This window comes from Rhinopithecus roxellana, chromosome 7 (assembly GCF_007565055.1).
Source record: "Rhinopithecus roxellana isolate Shanxi Qingling chromosome 7, ASM756505v1, whole genome shotgun sequence".
Classification (NCBI taxonomy): domain Eukaryota; kingdom Metazoa; phylum Chordata; class Mammalia; order Primates; family Cercopithecidae; genus Rhinopithecus; species Rhinopithecus roxellana.
Window position 1 is genome coordinate 66413781 of NC_044555.1, and position 20154 is coordinate 66433934.

A 20154-nucleotide genomic window follows, 5' to 3' on the forward strand; every position below is an offset into this window, starting at 1 on the left:
AATCACAATGGCTTAAAAAAGCATCAGATTTCCAGTAGAGAAACTATTCTAGGAAAGTCAGTAAATCTCTTGAAACTTTCACCTCTGTAAAACCAGGATAAGGCTACAACTATTTTGTAATCTGAACAAGGTATCAGATGAAATAGTAAGATTCCCAATCATAATGTAAGATAGAAGGCCAGGCAAGGTGGCTCACGCCTGTAATCCCAACACTTTGGAAGGCTGAGGCGGATGGATCACGAGGTCAGGAGTTCGAGACCAGCCTGACCAACATGGTGAAATCCCGTCCCTACTGAAAATACAGAAATTAGCCGGGCATGGTGGTGCAGGCCTGTAATCCCAGCTACTCAGGAGGCTGAGGCAGGAGTATCACTTGAACCCGGGAGGCAGAGGTTGCAGTGAGCTGAGATCGTGCCACTGGCACTCCAGCCTGGGTGACAGAGTGAGACTCCATCTCAGAAAAGAAAAAAAAAAAAAGATAGAAAGGTCCTCATGCAGCATATGCTCGCTGGCTCTGGGAAAGCTACATGTGCATAATACCGAAGTTGCCAAAGAAGGAAACTGGAGACGTTCAGCTACATTTCCATGGTGCCGTGAATTTTAAACCTCAGGAATGGTGTGGTCCGTTAGGCTTTTCATAATGCTTGGTGCCATCCACTTAATAATATGTTCAAAGATAAAAGCAGGTATGATTGTAATAGTAACTACAGTCCCAGATGTTGACAGTATGTCTGCAATTTGAGAGTCCTTCAATCCAATGACATTCTGTCCATTGATTTCACAGATTTTATGTTCTGTGAGAAGACCATTTCTGGCTGTGGAGCTATCTTTCACTATGGATGTTATTTTTCAATTTTTAAAGATAAAACCAACATGTCCAGTGCTATCCTTATGCATGGTAATCATCCGTTTGAAGGGCCTGTCACGAATGGTCATGGTAATCTTCTCTTCTCTCCAAAAGCCTGTTTGAGCACCTTGTGCACTTCATCAGAGCTTCACTCTGCACAGTTTTCACTATTAATCTGGAGCACTTGGTCCCCAAATCTCAGACCAACCAATGAGGCTGGAGAATTAGTCTGGACTAGCTGAACAAATATACCATTATCTATTGATTTAAGCCTGAGTCCAATTTTTCCATTTTGATCCTTACACAAAATGACTTCACGAATCCTTTGCTTAATTTCTGCTCTATGAATTCCAACATCATTACCAGTTACAGGAGCCACCATATAGTTCATACTGGAACTTCTTGCTACCAGCTGCCCCTGAATTGGTGCACCAGAAACCATGACCACATTTACACATATTTTTTCTTCATTTAAACTCAGGCCCATGTATTAAGAGAGCTCTGGATATAGTTTGGGATAGAGATTTCCATCTTGTCAGATGGAAGCAGAAGCTTCTGACAAAATTGCTGGATTGGCAGAGTTTGCAGAAAAATTATTTTGAGCCCCAATTACTTTGTTTACCTTCAAGTCTTCAAGAGATGGATAGAGAGACATTTTTGCAGGGTTCTTCTAGCCCACAAGGACCCACTCACTGCCGCTGCCTCTGGTCACTGGCACCAACTTCTCTATGATGACTTCTTAATTCCAAGAGTGTTTGTCAACTCTCTTGAATTTTCTACATAGATGACCATGCCATGTGTGAACAAAGACAGCTTTATTTCTTCCTTCTCAATCTGTATATCTTTTACTTTTTTTTCTTGTCTTATTGCATTAGCTATGACTGCCATTACAACGTTGAAAAGCAGTGGTAAGAGGGGACATTCTTGCCTTTTTCCTAATCTTACTGGGAAAGCTTCGAGTTTCTCACCAGAGGTGGTTTATTCTAAGGGATTGGCTCATGAGATTGTGGGGGTTGGCAAGTCTGAAATCTGAATTCAGGTGAGAGTTAATGTTGCAGCCTTGAGAATTCCTCCTCCTTCAGTGAACCTCAGTCATTGTTTTTAATGCTTTCAACTGATTAGATGAGGCCCACTTACATTATAGAGGTAGCCTGCTTTATTCAAACTCTAGTGATTTAAATGTTAGTCACATCTAAAAACATATCTTTACAATAACATCTAGACTGGTGTTTGAGCAAACGACTTGGCACCATAACCTGGCCAAGGTGATACACAAAATTAACCATCACAATATATAAACAGATTATAGGGATTTTTAAATTTGCTTTTCACACAAGCAGAATCATACTATATGCTTTTCTGTGGAACTTGCCTATTATCTTACAATAATATGTCATATTATTGATAAAATAATATCTCATACTTATCTCTCCAGGTCAATCCTTATAGCTATTACTCTTTCTTTTAAATAGTTGGGTAATAAAAAGGAATGAGATCATGTCCTTTGCAGGGACATGGATGGAGCTGGAAGCTATTATTCTTAGCAAACTAATACAGGAACAGAAAACCAAACATCACATGTTCTCACTTGTAAATGGGAGCTGAACAATGAGAACACATGGACACAGCGAGGGCAACAACACACACTGGGGCCTGTCTTGGGGACGGGAGGAGGGAGAGCATCAGGATAAACAGCTAATGCATGTGGGACTTAATACCTAGGTAATGGGCTGATAGGTGCAGCAAACCACCATGGCACATGTTTACCTATGTAACAAACCTGAACGTCCTACACATGTATCCTGGAACTTAAAATAAAATAAAATAAAATGTAAAAATAAATAAATAAATAGTTGTATAATATCCAACCATTTGCCCGTTTTTGGTGGGGAGATTATTTCCAGTTATGACCAATGCAAAAAACATCCTTACACGTATATATTTATGTATTGGTACAAGTATTTCTACAGGTTACAGTCCCAAAAGTGGGATTACTGTGTCAAAGAACATGTGCATCTTTCATTTTAATAGATTCTACCAAATTACTTTCTTAAAATGCTATAGCAATTCTCCAACAGAAATTAAAGAAAGGGCCAGGCGCGGTGGCTCAAGCCTGTAATCCCAGCACTTTGGGAGGCCGAGTCGGGCGGATCACGAGGTCAGGAGATCGAGACCATCCTGGCTAAGCCGGTGAAACCCCGTCTCTACTAAAAAATACAAAAAACTAGCCGGGCGAGGTGGCGGGTGCCTGTAGTCCCAGCTACTCGGGAGGCTGAGGCAGGAGAATGGCGTAAACTCGGGAGGCGGAGCTTGCAGTGAGCCGAGATCCGGCCACTGCACTCCAGCCTGGGCGACAGAGCGAGACTCTGTCTCAAAAAAAAAAAAAAGAAAGAAAGTACGAACTTCCCCATATCACTGTCAAAATTAGTTCTAAATTTTGCCTTATGGATGAAAAATGTTATCCTATTATTTGTGTGTGTGCTTTTTAAAATTTTTTAATTGTCATAACACAAAATTAACCATCTTAACCATTTTTAAGTGTACAGTTCAGCAGTGTTAAATACATTTACAGTGTTATGCAACCAATCTCCAGAACCCTTTTTAATCTTGCAAAGTTGAAACTCTCCACCCATTAAATAATAACTCTCCATTCCCCACCCCTCCTTGGCCTTTGGCAACCACCATTCTACTTTCTGTCTCTACAAATTTGACTACTCTGGGTACCCCATATAGATGGAATCATACAATATTTATCTTTTTGTGACTAGCTTCTTTCATGTAGCATGTCTTCAATGTTCATCCATGTCATAGCATGAGTCAGACTTTACTTTCTTTTTAAGGCTGAATAATATTCCATTGTGTGTCTATATCATATTTTGTTTACTCATTAATTTGTCAGTGGACATTTGGGTTGCTTCCACCTTTTGGCTATCATGACTAACGCTGCTATAAACATGGGTGTACAAATATATTTTTGAGACTCTGCTTTCAATTGTTTTGAGTGTATACCCAGAGGTAGAATTGCTGGATCATATGTAATTCTATTTTTTATTTTTTGAGGAACCTCCATACTGTTTTCCATAGCAGCTGCGCCATTTTACATTCCCACCAACAGTGCACAAGGGATTTCTACATATTCTTGCCAACACTTGTTATCTTCTGTTTTTTTTTATAGTAGCCATCTGTTGCGTTCTTTTCTGTTTTTTTTTTTTTTAGTAGTAGTCATCCTTCTGTTATTATTTTAACATATAAATATTCACATATTTATAATCACATGTTTTATATATCAGCTATCTGCATTTTCTGTTCTAAGAATCACCTGTTTATAATTTATAGTCTTCACCTTTTTTCTATTGGGTTGTCTTTTTCTTATCAATATATAGAAGCACTGTGTGTTGGGTTGGCATCAAAATGCCATTTCTTTTGGTCAAAAACAGTTGACTATCAGCAATTTTATACAGTTCAACTTAATATTATGAATATTGATATTAACTATAATATTGTAGATATTAATCCTTTATCTGTCATTAATTGCAACTATTTTCTCACAGCTTCTTAGTTGTCCTTTGACTTTTCATGGTGTTTTGTGCAACTGAAAAATTTTGATTATCTGTATTGTCAATCTGTTTTTTTCTTTTATGTTTTCTGAGTTTCTTGTGTTATTTAAGAAGGTCTCCCTAACTAAATATTACATTAATATTCTCCTAACTTTTTTTACTTTACCTTTGTATCTTCTGTAATTAAAGATGATTAAATAGGAGTTTATGTTTGTATTTTTCATGTGCTAGGTAATTATTCTAGCATCATTTATTAAATAAGCCATTACTGAATTGAAATGCTGCCTTTATTATACACTGTATTAAGTTCTGATAAAATCAATTTCTTTCTTCTCTATTCTATTTCACTGATCTATTCGCCAATGTCCTACTTTTTTTATTACACTAGCTTTATAGAGAAAACTCTCTATAAAGAAATTATATAAAGAAAACTCTCTATAAAGAAATTAGAAAACTCTCTAATATCCATTAGGGCAAGATACTAGTAAGTTATTACTGGCCTTGTTTTTCAAAGCTTTATTGGAGATTATTATAGAGTTGAGTTATTGTTCCTCACACAAATCTACAGAGATCCCTAGTTAACAGTTAAATCTCTTACGTATCTTAATATCTCCCTCAGTTCAAGAAGCCAGCTGGGTTCAAGTTTCAACCAATACTTGAGAGCCTCTTTCTTATGTTCACCTTGGGAGGCCAGTACCCAGAGCTTCAGAGAGGGGATGAAGAGGAGAAGGAGGAAGAGGTGAGTTTCTCCAGAAGCCCTCAGCATAGGCCTATGGCTGCTCATAATTGTACCCCACTGTCTCCAGGATGGACCTCCCAGGTAGGTGGGGTAGTCAAGGAAGGTTGAAGGCCTGCTTCAGAGTTTTGGTTAGGAATGGCCTCATTCTCTTTTTTTTTTTTTTTTTTTTTTTTTAGACAGAGTCTCGCTCTGTACCCCAGGCTAGAGTACAGTGGCACAATCTCCACTCACTGCAACCTTTGCCTCCCAGCTTCAAGCAATTCTCCTGCCTCAGCCTCCCAAGTAACTGGGACTACAGGCGCACGCCACCACACCCAGCTAGTTTTTGTATTTTTAGTAGAGACGGGGTTTCCACCATGTTGGCCAGGCTGGTCTCAAACTCCTGACCTCAAGCGATCTGCCCACCTCAGCCTCCCAAAGTGCTGGGATTACAGGCGTGAGCCACCATGCCTGGCCCTCATTCTCAACAAATATCTAAATGACCCCAAAGTATAAATACCAACTCCTCTACCTGCCAGTCCTCAACATCAATTAGTAAATGAAACATATGGAAGCTCCAATGCAGCCGTGGGATCTCCCAGCAAGTGGTAAGGACACAGTGAGAGCACAGTAGGGGCAAGCCAACTGGACAACATTCCAGAGCACCTACCTCTGCAGGATGCCAGATCATCATGGAAATAAATCAAACACGCCATAGTAGTTAACTCAGGTTTCCACACAAACTCCTCATATAACTAGGGAAATGTACATGGTTCTACTCTCACTGAAACAAGGTCTCCTTGAGCAGAAATTTCAAATCCATCTTCGGTGGCCTTGCCTTTCTCATCATTTTTGTGATTTGTGCCTGCAATGTGTACTGTGCTTCTACTATCCATACCACTCAGAGTTACTGATTACAATTAGTTCCAATTCTTTTTAAAAATAGAGTTATAAAAATTTTAAAGTAGGCCGGGTGTGGGGGCTCATGCCTGTAATCCCAGTACTTTGGAAAGCCAAGGCAGGTGGATCACCTGAAGTCAGGAGTTTGAAACCAGCCTAGCCAACATGATGAAACCCCGTCTCAACTAAAAATACAAAAGAATTAGCCGGGTGTGGTGGCACACACCTGTAATCCCAGCTACTTGGGAGTCTGGGGCAGGAAAATCACTTGAACCTGGGAGGCGGAGATTGCTGTGAGCTGAGATCGCACCATTGCACTTCACCCTGGGCGACAAGAGTGAAACTCCATCTCAAAAAAAAAAAAACAAAAAAAATTAAAGCACAATATAAACTTGGTTGTAAAAGCAACCTTTAGGCAGTAAAACTGGATACAGAGTAAAAAGAAAGTCTCTCATCCGCTCCAGCCCCCCAGCCTTCCTTTATTTGTATTTATTTGTTTTTTTTTTTTTTGTAGAGACAGGGTCTCACTATATTGCCCAGGCTTGTCTTGAACTCCTTGCCGCAAGTGATCATCCTGCTTCAGCCTCCCAAAGTGCAGGGATTACAGGTATGAGCCACCGCGCCCAGCCTCCCAATCTTCCTTTAACCTCCCTCATGTCTTACATGGAGAGATAATTCCAGTAAAGCAGCTACAAGAACCCAGTGTCTTTAGGTTTCTGATTAAAAATTCACATCCTGGTTTATTAAATTGCACATTGGTTAACTTTTATCTTTAAAGGAAAGGCCTTCTACTGCAGCAGATCCTACACTGCAGGCTAGGAATAAAGAGGAACTGAGCTGGCCAGTGGGAGAGGGAGCAAAGGCCAGCTGGAGCATGGAGGTAGAGTGCGCACAGGGACCCTGGGTAGGCCAAGGTGAAGTCCTCACAGACACAGGGCTTGTGTGTCCTCACTTCTAGTAGCCACGGGGAACCTGAGGGAACCAGGTGAGGCTGTGGATGATCCAGTGGACCGGCAATGCTGAGGGTGTGTAGCAGCCCACTTGTAGAGGCAACTAGCCATTCAAGGCATGGCAGGGGAGAAGAAATAGGGCTGGCATGGCCAGGCACGGTGGCTCACACCTGTAATCCCAACATTTTGGGAGGCCAAGGTGGGCAGGTCACTTGAGGCCAGGAATTTGAGACCAGCCTGGCCGACATGGTAAAATTCCATCTCTACCAAAAATACAAAAATCAGCCGGATGTGGTGGCACGCACCTGTACTCCCAGCTACTTGGGAAGCTGAGGCAGGAGAATCGCTTGAACCCAGGAGGCGGAGGTTGCAGTGAGCCGAAATTGTGCCACTGCGTTCCAGCCTGGGCGACAGAACGAGACTCCACCAAAAAAAAGAGAAAAGAAGATAAAAGAAGAAAAGAAAAAGAAAAAGAAAAAGAAAGAAGGCTGGCAGGACAGGTATGGGAAGGTAGCCCCCTGCCTAGAGACTGGGGCTCAGAGCAGGCATCCTCTTTTGTGAACGACACTGCCTTTTGTGGGCACTGGAGATGAACAGAGAGCCCACAACCCAGGCAGAAGAGGACCAGGACCAGGACCCTACCTCCTGCTAGAAATACTCAGGAAGAGGCCACCCCAACCCCCAACCTCCACCTTCAACCCCACCAGAAGTGCTGATAGCAACCAACCTGGACAAAGAACTGCAGCAGAGTATTTGCAAACTCACATGGTGGACCACATGGCTTCCTTTGACCCCTCCAGACCCACCCCACCCTTCTCCACCCACTCTGTGCTCCTAGAGGCAGGCCTGGATGAACTCCCTCAAATGGTTCCTATGCCCTCTACCTTCCAGTTGACCTTGGCCACCAGCAGGAGGTGGGAAACCGAGAGGAGAGAGGTCAGAGTATTTAATTCCCCCAAATACCTCCTTAAGAGCTGGCTGGCTGTGTCCCGGACCAAGAACCACAGCTCCTGTCAAGAGGCCATCTTCACAGGATTTTCTCTCTCCAGTTTCCAGTGATTGCTTCCTCCTTCTGCTCCTTCTGGCCTGTGGTTTCCCCATACCCTGATATTCCTTTGTAAATAGTCTCTTTATTAAACTCTTCTCAATTTACTCAATCTGAGGGCACCATCTGTTTCCTGCCAGGACCTGGAATGATACAGATGGCTTGTCTGACAGGACCTATTGATGGAGAGTCCAGGAACCCCTTATTATTCTAAGCAGAGGTGGGGCAGCCTGCATTTAGCTGGAGGTTTACTAAAGGTGCATGAAATGAAACCAGGAACTTGAGCTCTTTGGGGATGGGGACTGTCTTACTGGCTTTGCAACACCAGCACTATGGCAAAGTCTGTCTTTTAGTAGGGGGCCTTCTAAGAGCAGATTTCCTCTCTCCAGTTCAGAAGCGCTTTTCTGTCTTAAAAGGGTCTCCTTCTCAAATGGTGATGTCCCTGAGAGGTTTTGCTTTGAATGATTTTCTGCTAAGATCAAAACAATCAGTGAGTGGCCGGGCGCAGTGGCTCATGACTATAATCCTAGTACTTTGGGAGGCCGAGGTGGGAGGATCACTTGAGGCCAGGAATTTGAGACCAGCCTGTTCAACATGACGAGACCCTGTCCCTACAAAAACATAAGAAATTAACCAGGCTTGATGGCATTTATATATAAGTATATAGATATAGATAAATAGATAACTTGACAAAGACTGGAAGACACATGAAAATATGTTGGGGCATTGGGGTTAGAGAATAATTTTTTTCATTAAATTGTCAATTTTATGAAGTTATTCTTATGATACACGAAAATGGAGGAAAAACATAAAACAAGTATGTATATGAAATTGGGCAAAATACTCTCTTACCAGCCTCCTTTCCCTCATCTATATACTAAGAGGATAAAGAGTCTCTTCCATTCCAGTCCGTTCCAGGTTATACAAAATGTGATTCTAAACTCTTAAAATGAGTCGTATGTGGATAGAGAATGAGGCAGAGAAAAAGACACAGGAGTTTTGATTATTTTAACATGTCCACAAAAATCAAGAGATGGGAATAATTGTTTTTGTTCCCACTGGGGGCTATGATAAGTGAAGTTCTGTCTGTCTAGCTTACTTTCTCAATCCCTCCTCTGGGTCACTTGAAGATCCCCTCTCTGACTCCAAATGACTATGACGGATAGGTCAATCATTGTCCTTTCCTGCCTTTGACATTTAGTGGTCAGAAGACTAAACCAGAGCCAATCAGATTCTTCTCTGAAATTGATGCATGGACAGGTGGACAAAGAAGGTCCCTTTCTTCCGGGGCTGCCAAATCTTTCTGCCTGTGACTTGGGTGACCTTAGACAAATCATTTAACTTCTTTGAGCCTCAATTTTCTCACCTTAAATGAGGTTAATAATACAATCTATTTCATAGGCATTTGTAAGAATCAAGTGATGTGAAGCATGAGAAAGGTTATTATAACTTTAATGTGTTTTAGAATGTTATTAATAAATGTATTGGTATTAAACATAAATAAAATTATATGATTAATTCATTGCAAGGTGTTGGTCAATGACATCTTCAGACATCAGATCTCCCAGGGATATTTACATGTTTTAAAGGGGTCCATTATATAAAGCACAAAGATGGAAAGCACTAATCTATACTGTCAGGAATTAGGATAGTGGTTAACTTTGCAGGGGTGGGGGGGTTGTGATCAGAGGGAACATAAGGAAGCTTCCGCAAGGCACTGGTTGTGTTGGGTGTATTGTTGGTAAAGCTTCATTGTCCTGTATGCTTAAGATATGTGCCCTTTTCCATATGTATGGTATGATTTAATAACAAATCTTTAAAACTTAGAAATTTCTTTGACATCTCGAGGGGTGTTCTTTATTATTGCTGTGTGGGGTGGGAGTTCTGGCTCCCCACTAGGCCTCCACTGACACCTCAGGGAGAGGATGGCATCAGTACTGCAGAGCAATGGTAAAAGTTCTGACTCTCTACTATGCTTCTTCTGATACTGCCCAAGCAGCAAGGATGCAGGCTGGAAGTACAGGTTGCCTATGTGGTTTCCTCATTACTACTCAGCAGAGATAAAAGTACTGGCTCCGTATTTGGCCTTCTCTGAAGATATCCTTCCAAGAAGATAAAGTAGGCATACTTTTCCTTACTCCTCCTACTAAGTACAGTGAAAAACTGGACATTATATATGAAATAAACATAAGAAGACTTTGAAAGGAGGCACTTTCTTTGAAAGGAGGAGACTTTGAAGAAGATGGCACTTGGAAATATCAGTAAGTGCAGACTGAAAAAGGCCTGACAAAAACTGCTCTTTTTGGCCAAAGGGCCAAGAAAGGAACAACACAAGAAAAGAGAAAACTTTTAGACAGAAACTGCTCTGCTCTAACTAAACATCACAGGAAAAAATAAAAAGAAAAATGTAGCCCCATCCTCATTCATACCAGTAGAGGCCAAGCGGGGAGCCTAGAATTCCACTTGCCAGGCTATAGCAATGTGCCCTAACCCACCTACTGGGATATCTTCAGAGAAGGCCAAATACGGAGCCAGTACTTTTATCCCTGCTGAGTAGTAATGAGGAAACCACATAGGCAACCTGTACTTCCAGCCTGCATCCTTGCTGCTTGGGCAGTATCAGAAGAAGCATAGTAGAGAGTCAGAACTTTTACCATTGCTCCGCAGTACTGATGCCATCCTCTCCCTGAGGTGTCAGTGGAGGCCTAGTGGGGAGCCAGAACTCCCACCCCACACAGCAATAATAAAGAACGCCCCTCGAGATGTCAACAGAGGCTGAATAGACTTTCTATGCTGACCTGGCAGTAATGAGGGGACACGCCACCACCTTCCTTTGCCAATGCAGTGTCCAAAAAGCCAGCTAAAACATCAGGTTTAAATAAGATACAGAGTCATAACATAATACCCAAAATGTCCAAGTTTCAATCAAAAACCACTCATTACACTAGAAACAAGGAAAATCTCAAACTGAATGAACAAAGATAATCTTTAGATGCCAACACTGAGATGAAACATGAGATAAAATTTTCTGACACAAATTTTAAAGCAGCCATCATAAAAATAATGCAATGAGCAATTACAAGCACACTTGACACAAACAAAATATAGAATAAATAAATAAATAAACAGCGCCTCAGGAACATGTAGGACTTCAACAAAAGATCTAGCATTGGTATTACTGAAGACCCAAAAGGAGAGGATAAAGAGGGTAGGGCTAAGAAAGTATTCAAAGAAATAATGCCTAAAACACCCCAAATTTGGCAAAAGACATGAACCTATAGATTCAAGAGGCTGAGTGAACTCCAAACAGAATAAACCCAAAGAAATTCAAACCAAGAAACATATCATCAAACTTCTATAAACTAAGGACAAAGAAAAAATTATGAAGGCATCAAAAGAGAAATGACATGGCAGGAGAAAAACAACAGAATAACAGGATTTCACGTTAGGAAACAGAGTAGAAGGAAGTGGCACAATAACTTTCAAGTACTAAAAGAAAAAAATTGCCAACCTGCATTTCTTTTTTTCTTTTTTTTTTGAGATGGAATCTCGCTCTGCCACCCAGGCTGGAGGGCAGTGGTGCAATCTCGGCTCACCGCAACCTCTGCCTCCTGGGTTCAAATGATTTTCCTGCCTCAACCTCCCGAGTAGCTAGGACTACAGGCCCCCACCACCACACCTGGCTAGTTTTTGTATTTTTAGTAGAGACGGGGTTTCACCATGTTGGCCAGGCTGGTCTCGAACTCCTGACCTCAAGTGATCTACCCACCTTGGCCTCCCAAAGTGCTGGGATGACAGGTGTGAGCCACCACACCCAGCCTCAACCTGCATTTCTATCTCCAGTGAAAATATCCTTCAGGAATGAAGGGGAAATCAAGACATTCTCAAATATAGGGAAACTAAGATAATTTGTTACCAGCAGATCTACTCTAAATAATGGCTAAAGGAAGTTCATTAAACAAAAAGGAAATGATAAAAGAAGTAACCTTGGAACATGAGAAAGGAAGAGAGAAAATGACAAGCAAAAGATCTGGGTAAATACAATAGACTTTCCTTCTCCTCCTGGGTTTTATAAATCATATTTGACAGTTTAAGCAAAAAATATAACACTGATACAGTTTTAAATGGCTCTGGAAGAAATCTTCAAGGCAATTATATAAATGGGGGAGAATAAATAGATATAGAGGTAAGATTTCTATCCTTCACTCAAACTGGCAAAGTGATGACCCAAGTAGACTGTGATAGATATGTGTGTATAATGTAATTCCTAGAGAAACCAATAAAAAAAAATAAAGAGATACACTAAAGAACACTATAAATAAATCAATATGGAAGGCAGGAGAAAGAAAATAGAAAATGAAAAGGAGAAATAACAAACAGAAAACAAGAAATAAAGTAGCAGATATAATTATATTTAATGTAAATTGTCTAAATATACTACTTTGGCAGAGTGGATCAAAAAGCATGACCCAGCTATATATTGTCTATAGGAAACTCATTTCAAATATAATGATAAAGGCAGATTGAAAGTAAAAGGATGGAAAAAGATATGTAATACAAGAATTAATCACGACAAAATAGGAATAGCTCTATTATATCAGATAAAGTAGACTGCAAAGAACAGAAAGTTACCACAGACAGAAAAGGACATTATATAATGATAAATGGGTCAGTACACCAAAAGGACATAGCACTCCTAAATGTGTTTGCACTAAGTAACAGGCAGCAAAGTATGTGAATCAAGATCTGATAGAGCTGAAAGTAGAAATATGCAAATTCGCAATTAGAGACGTCAACATCCCTCTCTCAACAACTGATAGTACCACTAGCCAGAAAATCAGCAAGGATATAGAAAAGCTCAACAATATCATCAACTAACAGGATCTAATTAACATTTATAGAGTACTCTACTCAACAACAGCAGAATATACCTCAAGAATTTAGAAAAATGGGTCCTGGTAGTGGTTATAAGAAAAAAAATTAGAAAAAGAAAAGCAAAATAAACCCAAAGCAAGCAGAAGGAGATGCATAATAAAGATAAGAGCAGAAATCAATGAAATTGAAAACAGCAAAACAACAGAGAAAATCAATGAAACAGAGAGCTTGCTCTTTGAAATCATAAATAAAATTGACAAATCTCTATCAAGATTGACAAAGAAAGAAAGAAAGAGAAAAGATATAAATTACCAATATCGGAAATGAAATAGGGGCTATCACTATAGAGCCTGCAGACATCAAAAGGAAAGTAAGGGAATACTATGAACAACTCTACACATAAGTTTGACAACTTAGAGGAAATAGACCAATTAATCAAAAATAACAAACTAAAACAACTCACCTAATATGAAATATATAGTTTGAATCCCTATATATTGAGGAAATTAAATTTGTAATTTAACCCCCACCCCCCGCCAAAAAAAAAAAGAAATATCAGAAGATTCCACTGGAAAATTCTACCAAATTTAAAAGAATTAAACTAATTCTAAACAATCTGCTTTAGAAAATAGAAGAGGATGGAACACTTCCCAATTCATTTTATGAAGCTATTATCCTGGTAAGAAAACTAGACAAAGACAGTACAAAAAAAAGATATTACAGACCAATTTTCCTCATGAATATGCATGCAAAATTTCTTAACTAAATATTAGCAAATAAAATTCAACAATATATAAAAAGAATTATACAACGTGATAAAGTAGACTTTATTCCTGGGGTGCAAGGCTGGTTCAATTTGCTAAAACTACTTAATAGAATTCACCATATTACTAAGCTAAAGAAGAAAACTCATGTGACCATATCAATTGATAAAGGAAAAGCATTTGGCAAAATTCAACACCTATTTATGATAATCAGAAAACTCTTAGCAAATTAGGAATAGAGGGGAACTTTTTCAACTTGATAAAGAGCATCTACAAAAACCCTATAGTTAATATAATACTTAATGATAAAAACCTGAATGCTGGCCAGGCGTGATGGTTCACGCCTGTAATCCCAGCACGTTGGGAGGCCAAGGCGGGTGGATCAAGAGATTGAGACCATCCTGGCCAACACGGTGAAACCCTGTCTCTACTAAAAATACAAAAATTAGCTGGGCATGATGGCACATGCCTGTAATCCCAACTACTCAGGAGGCTGAGGCAGAAGAATCACTTGAACCAGGAGGCGGAGGTTGCAGTGAGCCGAGATTGCACCACTGCATTCCAGCCTGGGCAACAGAGGGAGACGCCTTCAAAAAACAACAAAAACAACAAAAGACTGAATGCTTTCCCCTTAGGACAGGGACGAAGCCGAGAGTGGCCACTCTCACTACTCATATTCAACATAGTACTGGAAGTTCTAGCCAGCACAATAAGGCAAGAAAAAGGAATATAAGGCATACAGATTGGAAAGAATTATTTCAAACTGTCCCTATTTGTTGATGGCATGGTAGTATATGTAGAAAATCCTAAGGGATTTACAAACAAAACAAAACAAAAACCTACTAGAACTGATAAGTGATTTCAGCAAAGACAGTGTTCAAGAATAACATTAAAAATCAATTGTATTTTTATATACTGGCAATGAACATGTAAACATTTTCACAATTGAAAATAAAATAAGCACATGAAAAGATGCTCAATATCATTAATCATTTGGGAAATGCAAATCAAAACTACAATGATATAACACCTCGCACCTATTAGGGTGGTTACTATTTAAAAAAACAGAAAGTAGGGCTGGGTGCGGTGGCTCATGCCTGTAATCCCAGCACTTTGGGAGGCCAAGGCAGGTGGATTACCTGAGGTCAGGAGTTCGAGACCAGCGTGGCCAACATGGAAAAATCCCATCTCTACTAAAAATACAAAAATTAGTCGGGCGTGGTGGCATGCGCCTGTGGTCCCAGCTACACAGGAGGCAGAGGCAGGAGAATCACTTGAACCTGGGAGACGGAGGTTGCAGTGAGCTGAGATCGCGCCACTGCACTCCAGCCTGGGCAACAGAGGGAGACTCTGTCTCAAAAAAACAAAAACAAACAAACAAACAGAAAGTAACAGGTGTTGGTAAGGATGTGGAGAAATTGGAACCCTTATACACTGTTGGTGGGAATATAAAATGATACAGTTACTGTGGAAAACAGCATGGCATTTCCTTTAAAAATTATAAATATAATTGTCATATGATTCAACAATTCCATTTCTGGGTATATACCCAAAAGAATTGAAAGCAGGGTCCTGAAGAGATATTTATATGCCCATGTTTATAGCAGCATTATTCACAAATGCTAAAATGTAGAAGCAATCCAAATGTCCATCAACAGACAGATGGGTAAGCAAAATGTGGTCTATCCATTACAATGGAATATTATTTAGCCTTAAAAAGGAAGGAAATTCTGGCACATGCTACAACACAGATAAAACTTGAAGACATTATGCTAAGTGAAATAAACCAGTCATAAAAAGACAAATACTGGCCGGGCGCGGTGGCTCAAGCCTGTAATCCCAGCACTTTGGGAGGCCGAGACGGGTGGATCACGAGGTCAGGAGATCGAGACCATCCTGGCTAACACGGTGAAACCCCATCTCTACTAAAAAAATACAAAAAACGAGCCGGGCAAGGTGGCGGGCGCATGTAGTCCCAGCTACTCCGGAGGCTGAGGCCAGAGAATGGCGTAAACCTGGGGGGCGGAGCTTGCAGTGAGCCGAGATCCCGCCACTGCACTCCAGCCTGGGTGACAGAGCGAGCCTCAATCTCAAAAAAAAAAAAAAAAAAAAAAAAAAAAAAAAGACAAATACTGTATAATTCCACTTATATGAGGTACTTAGAATAGTCAAAATCATAGAAAAAAACAGATGGCAGTTGCCAGGGGCTGGGAGAGTGTTTAATAGGTACAGAGTTTCAGTTTTACATGATGAAAAGAATTATGGAGATGGAAGGTAATGACGGTTGCACAACATTGTGAGTATATTTAACGCCACTGAACTGTACACTTAAAAATGGTTAAGCCCAGGTGCAGTGGCTCACGCCTGTAATCCCAACACTTTGGGAGGCTGAGGCAAGTAGATCACTTGAGTCCAAGAGTTTGAGACCAGCCTGGGCAACATGGCAAAACCCTGTCTCTCCAAAAAATACAAAAATTAGCCAGGTGTGGTGGTGTGTGCCTGTGGTCCCAGCTACTAGGTAGGCTGAGGTGGCAGGGTAGCTTGAACCCAGGAGGTGGAGGTTGTATTGAGCTGTGATCGTGCCACTGTACTCCAGCCTGGGAGACAGAGCAAGATCTTATCTCAGAAAAATAAAAGAAGGTTAAAATGATAAATTGTATGCATATTTAAACACGATAAAAATGAAAAAACATATATAGGACTTGTATGGTGAAAAACTACAAAAATGTTGATGAAAGAAACAAAAGATTTAAATATCTGGAGAAATATACTATGTTCATGGATTGGAAGATTCAACATAGTAAAGACGTCAGTTGATATACAGGTTTTATGCAAATACTATCAAAATCCCAGCAAGAATTTTTACAGATATACACAAGATTATTCTAAAATTTATATGGAAAGGTAAAGAACTAGACTAGTGAAAATAATTCTTTTTTTTTTTTTGAGATGGAGTTTCGCTCTTGTTGCTCAGGCTGGAGTGCAGTGGCGCAATCTTGGCTCACTGCAACCTCCACCTCCCGGGTTCAAGTGATTCTCCTGCCTCAGCCTCCCAAGAAGCTCCCAAGAAGGGATTACAGGCATGCGCCACCACCTCTGGCTAACTTTTTGTATTTAGTAGAACTGGGGTTCCACCATGTTGGCCAGGCTGGTCTCCAACTCCTGACCTCAGGTGATCCACCCACCTCAACCTCCCAAAGTGCTGGGATTACAGGCATGAGCCACCATGCCGGGCCTCAATAAAAACAAAATTTAAAGAGGAATAAAGTGGGAGGAATTACTATACCCAATTTCAAGACTTATCATACAGCTACAGTAATTAGGACTGTGTGTTATTGGTGGAGGGAAAGACACATCGATCAATAGAACAGGACACAGAACCCACAAATGGACCCACACAAGAATGGTGAAATGACCTTTGACAAAGGTGTGCAACAGCTAAATGGAGAAAATAAAGATTTTTCAACAAATGATGTTGGAGCAATTGGACATCCATAGGCAGAAAAATGAACCTTGACCTAAATATTACTCTTTATGAACAACAATTAACTCAAGTGGATCACCAACTTAAATGTCATACACGAAACTAGAAAACCTTTAGAAAATAATATAGGTGAAAATTGTGGGGGTTTAGGCAGAGGCAAAGGGATCTTAGACTTAACATCAAAAGCACAAGCCATAAGTGAAAAATTGATAAGTTGGACCTCATCAAAATTTAAAAATTTTCCTCTGGGAAAGATTCTGCTAAGAAGATGAAAAGACAAGCTACAAACTGGGAGAAAATACTTGTAAACCAATTATCCAGCAAAGGACTGGTATATGGAATCTGTAAAGAACTCTGAAAACTCAATAGTTAAAAAAAAAAACCTGACTGGGCACAGTGGCTCACACCTGTAATCCTAGCACTTCGGGAGGCTAAGGTGGGAAAATCGCTTAAGGCCAGGAGTTCAAGGAGTTCAAGATCAGTCTGGGCAACACAGTGAAACCCTATCTCTACAAAAAACTTTTAAAAATAATCAGGCATGCTGGTGTGCACTGTAGTCCAGATACTCAGGAGGCAACAACAGGAGGATTGCTTGAGCCCAGAAGGTCAAAGCTACTGCACTCCAGCCCGGGTGACAGAATGAGACCCTGTTTCTAAAATAAAAAAGAAAGAAAGAAAGAAAGAAAATGAAAGAAAGAAAAGGCTATATACTGTATGATTCCATTTCTGTAACTTTCTTGACAAAATCACAGAAGTGGATAACAGATTAGTGGTTGCTAGGGATCAAGGTGAGATGGGAGAGGAGTATAGCCATAGAAGGGCAACATGAGGGAATGCTTGTGATGACGGAAATGTTCTGTACCTGTATTGACAATGTAATAGTGTCAATATCCTGCTTGTGTTATTGTACTGAAGTTTTGCAAGATATTACCATTGGGGAAACTGGGTAAAGGATATATGGAAATGTCTCTATACTTTTTCTTACAACTGCATGTGAATCTATAATTATCTCAAAATAAAATGCTTAATTAATTTATTATTTTATTTATTTATTTAGAGACAGAGGTTTGCTCTTGTTGCCCAGGCTGGAGTGCAGTGGTGCAATCTCAGCTCACTGCAACCTCTGTCTCCCGGGTTCAAGCATTTCTCCTGCCTCAGCCTCCCGAGTAGCTGGGATTACAGGTGTTTGGCCATCATTCCTGGCCAATTTTTTTTTTTTTTTTTTTTGTATTTTCAGTAGAGATAGGGTTTCACCATGTTGGCCAGGCTGGTCTCAAACTCCTGATTTCAGGTGATCAACCTGCCTTAGCCTCCCAAAGTGCTGAGATGACAGGCATGATAAAATGCTTAATTTTAAAAGAAATGGGCCTGGCATGGTGGCTCACACATGTAATCCCAGGAGGAACATTTGAGCCTAGGAGGTCGAGGCTGTAGTGAGCCATGATCGTGCCACTGCACTGCAGCCTGGGCAATGGAGCAAGACTCTGTCTCAAAAAGTAAAACAATAAAATAAAATAGTAGAGAATATTCTCTCTTCCTCAGCGCTGCCTACAGAGGTGGCAGCCATCCCCTCCTTGGCATCACAGCTGCCCTCAGACCCCTTGTGAAACTCAAGATCGTCAAAAAGAGAACTAAGAAGTTCATCCTGAGGCCGGGTGCGGTGGCTCAAGCCTATAATCCCAGCACTTTGGGAGGCCAAGACGGGCGGATCACGAGGTCAGGAGATCGAGACCATCCTGGCTAACAAGGTGAAACCCCGTCTCTACTAAAAATACAAAAAATTAGCCGGGCGTAGTGGCGGCACCTGTAGTCCCAGCTACTCGGGAGGCTGAGGCAGGAGAATGGCGTAAACCCGGGAGGCGGAGCTTGCAGTGAGCCGAGATCACGCCACTGCACTCCAGCCTGGGCGACAGAGCAAGACTCCGTCTCAAAAAAAAAAAAAAAAAAAAAAAAAGAAAGAAAGAAAAGAAGTTCATCCTGTACCAGTCAGACTGATATTTCAAAATGAAGCCTAACTGGCAGAAACCCAGAGGTATTGACAGTAGGGTTTGTAGAAGGTTTAAGGGCCAGATTTTGATGCCCAATGTTGGTTAGGAGAGCAACAAAAAAGCAAAGCACATGCTGCCCAGTGGTTTCCGGGAATTCCTAGTCCATGACATCGAGGAGCTGGAAGTGCTGGTGATGTGCAACAAATCTTACTGTGCTAAGATTGCTCACAGTGTTTCCTCCAAGAACTGCAAGGCCATCGTGGAAAGAGCAGCCCAGCTGGCCATCAGAGTCACCAACCTCAATGTCATACTGCGCAGCAAAGAAAATGAATAGGCAGCTCATGTGCGTGTTTTGTGTTTAAAGAAAACCATAAAACTGCCAAAAAAAAAAAAAAAAAAAAGGTAGAGGGGGCCTGGCGTGGCGGTTCAATCCTGTAATCCCAGCACTTTGGGAGGCCGAGGCAGGCGGATCACCTGAGGTCAGGAGTTTGAGATCAGTCTGGCCAACATGGTGAAATCTCATCTCTACTAAAAACACAAAAAATTAGCCAGGCGTGGCTACGGCACCTGTAATCCCAGGTATTTAGGAGACTGAGGCAGGAGAATCGCTTGAACCCGGGAGGCGGATGTTGCAGTGAGCCATGATTGCACTACTGTACTCCAGCCTGGGCGACAGAGTGAGACTCCGTCTCAAAAAAAATTTAAAAAAAAAAGTAGAGGGGCTCCTAAAGAGCAAAAAACCTATAAGACTAAGAGGAAAGGCATCTAATGGTGTGACTTCAGGCATGGTCACTAGAAGAGGGAGAGAGATACACCCTTTGACACTTTCAAAGTCAATCCTGGCACCTAATATAGAGAGATGTTAGTATTTACCTATGATTGATTTAAGGAAGATTCTTCCTCTATTACCCTCTGTAAAATTTGCAGTCATCATTGGTAAAGACAAGACAAGAGTTTGACTCTTAGCCCCAAACATAAAGGACTTCAAAATCTTATTTGGCGCACTATTTGTGTGTTTATGTAATT

General features: G+C 40.8%; 2 pseudogenes; one reads left to right on the top strand and one right to left on the bottom strand.

Moving 5' to 3' along the window:
- Positions 1-481: 481 nt before the first annotated feature.
- Positions 482-1502, bottom strand: LOC104662207 (annotated as a pseudogene).
- A 3618-nt stretch (positions 1503-5120) lies between these two features.
- LOC104662208 lies at positions 5121-19462 on the top strand (annotated as a pseudogene).
- Positions 19463-20154: the final 692 nt, after the last annotated feature.